The sequence below is a fragment of the Muntiacus reevesi genome, chromosome 7, assembly GCF_963930625.1.
Source record: "Muntiacus reevesi chromosome 7, mMunRee1.1, whole genome shotgun sequence".
NCBI lineage: Eukaryota > Metazoa > Chordata > Mammalia > Artiodactyla > Cervidae > Muntiacus > Muntiacus reevesi.
In genome coordinates this window covers 89,933,579-89,936,816 of record NC_089255.1, presented here as the reverse complement: position 1 = coordinate 89,936,816, position 3,238 = coordinate 89,933,579, and positions in this window count along the sequence as shown.

The window sequence follows — 3,238 nt, the reverse complement described above, 5'->3', positions numbered from 1 at the left end:
TGGAAAAGATTGAGGGCAGGAGGAGAAGGGGACGACAGAGGATGAGATGGTTAGCTGGCATCTCTGACTCAATGGACATGGGTTTGAGCAAGCTCCAGGAGTTGGTGATGGACAGGGAGACCTGGCGTGCTGCAGTCCATGGGGTCGCAAAGAGTTGGACACGACTTAGTGACTGAACTGAAATGAGCTGTAGAAAGGACTAGTCAAACTTGAAAATGAAAGTTTACTTTATATGGAGCTTCCAAGATTATAGGATAAACTCCAGGACTCACTCTACAGAGCACCATGGAAGAGTACATGAGCCTGTGATAACTAATCTCACCATCTGGAGGTCATTTCTATACACTTCATACATATGCTCAAGACTGCTGAACCACTGGACACCTAATTCCTAGATACATGGGAAGTAACTGTACTTACTGACTCTTTCAAGAGCACATTTATATGTGTGGTCTATGGAGAGATTTCTCCCTGTCACATTAGGAAAACTGGAATAAATATAATGGATTATTCCTTAAATGGTAGGCACTTTTCGTTCTTAGCATTTATTTGTTATTCATTGGATTCATTAATAAGCCTAATGCTAAAACATGTGTAATAGCAAAAATTGCAAATTCACAGCATACTGCTGAATTTTGATGCAGTGAGACGTGTTTCAGGCTTCATGCATTTTGTCAGAACATTGTTTTACTAAATTAACAACGCCAGAAAAAATAATAAGAGAAAAAAATCTTGTCATCTTGGGCATTGTAATTCTTGATTCCCTCAAAGCCTGACATCTTAAACGTAACAACAGGAAAAGTTTTAATTTTAATGTCACCAATTCAGAGATGACCCAAAATCGCTTCTCGGCCTTTTGGCTAAGATCAAGTGCAGAGATGACCCAAAGAAAAGAATTTCTCTTTCTCTTGAATTGAGAGGTCAGAGTTCATCAGTATCAGCTTTGCTCATGAACCAGAAGTGCCAATTTCATTGATACAGTTCAATTTCCCCAAATAATATTCTATTCAACATCTTCTGTGATATCCCCCATAATATATATTCACTCTGTAGTTTGTTCTTTTTCTTGTTGTTTTTGTAATCCTCACCTGCTAACCTTGGTAGTATCCTTTTCGGTGTACTTGTTCTCTTAGGTAGATACCTTGAGAGTGGGAACAACTCCTTTCATTTCTAGCAACACTGTTTGGGACTTCTAATGTATAATTATATCAGCCATTCTCTTTTCTGGGAACACTGGAGGGTTACACTTCCATAAACCTTTGCAGTTTTGGCCGCTCATGTGAATATTTATAACCAATAAAATGTGATTGGAAGTGATATCGTCACTTTTTGGTTGAGACAATGAAGATCTATGTGCAATTCTCCAGTTTCTCTTTCCTCACTGCCCTAAGCCAGGAAGCTGTGTGTTCAGCTGATGCTGTAACTGTAAGATAACAGAGTTGCCATATCCTGGGATCTCTGAATAAGCCTCTTTATCTGGTAGAGTATGAATGTGAAGTAAATCTCTCCCATCAAACCACTATGTTCAGAGTTACTTTCACAGCATAAGAATAGATTAGCCTTATGAATACAACCATGTATATGAGAAATCATTAGCAATTTATAGTTGAATTGACTTTTAATTAAGTCTGCCCCAACTACTATCCTTCGTTTTGAGCAAAGTAATCAGGCCTGCATATTTGATTTACCCCTTTTATTTAGTACAGGCATAACTGTTTGTCCTGGGTGAAAGAATTCTTTGAAAAGCTCTATCAGAAGCTCTCAACCTGGAATCAAATAACATTTCAGAAACCTTGAGACCTAAGCCTGTTGTTGTCTACGAGCTCCTACATCTAGTCTTTCTAACGCAGTAGCAGATCATGTTTTTAACATGTTTTTAAGTGTCAAGAACCATAAATAGATAACAACTTCTAGGTCAGGTGAAACCTAAAATTTCTACAGAACAAGACCTTAAAATCTTAACTTATGCACAACAATAGAAAATTTGAAACTGTTTTTAGTCTAACACTCTACCATAAATACATTAAATAGTTAATTAAAGTAATCAGACATTTGCTTACATCTCAAAATTTTGTTTAAAGTAGGTATATATGAATACTTACAAAACATTTCAAAAACATGTTTTGACCTCATTTACACTGTTAAAAGAAACAATACAGATCCTAAGAAAAACCTTTAAATCATTCATTTTGATGTACCAAAAAATCACTCTACATTGTCAGATAGGTGTATCATTGAACCAGTTTTTGTATTAGTTCATGCTATCTTTATGGAGTAGCTTATCATGTCAATGCATAATTATTAGGAGATTGATACCCACTTTCAACCTTCTAAGTTTTTATACCAACAGGAGTCTCCTAGTAATCCATTTCAAATTTTTCTAATAAGCATTATATTACAGATAAGTTGTTGATTCACATAAACCAAAGAATTTAGTCCTTAGCACAACATCCAAAGATATTTGGAAATAATAATTCTGCTACAAGACACTCAAAGGCAGTGGTACTGAACTTACTCTCTTTCATTTGAAAATTTCAAGGAATAAATATATCAGACTAAGTCACTTCCTCTTTTTGTTTCCTATTTTTAATCTCTACTAAGGGCATGGTTTATAAACAAAAACAACAACAAAAATCTGTTTCCTGGTTATCTGGCTCCAGTATATACACCCTTGCCTGATTTCATCATTAATTTTTTGAATAGTGCTAGTGCTGAGAGGAGCTACTCCACGTTCAAGGTCAGGAGGGGCGACCGTGAGAAGATACCCCTCATCCAAGGTAAGGAGCAGTGGCTGCGCTTTGCTGGAGCAGCCGTGAAGTGATACCCCACGTCCAAGGTAATAGAAACCCAACTAAGACTCTAGGTGTTGTGAGAAGGCATTAGAGGGCAGACACACTAATATCATAATCACAGACAACTACCCAATCTGATCACAGGACCACAGCCTTGGCTAACTCAATGAAACTAAGCCATGCCTTGTGGGGCCACCCAAGATGGTCGGGTCAGGGTTGAGGGGTCTGACAGAATGTAGTCCGCTGGAGAAGGGAATGGCAAACCACTTCAGTATTCTTGCCTTGAGCACCCCATGAACAGTATGAAAAGGCAAAATGATAGGATACTGAAAGAGGAACTCCCCAGGTCGGTAGGTGCCAAATATGCTACCGGAGATCAGTGGAGAAATAACTCCAGAAAGAATGAAGGGATGGAACCAAAGCAAAAATAATACCCAGTTGTGGAT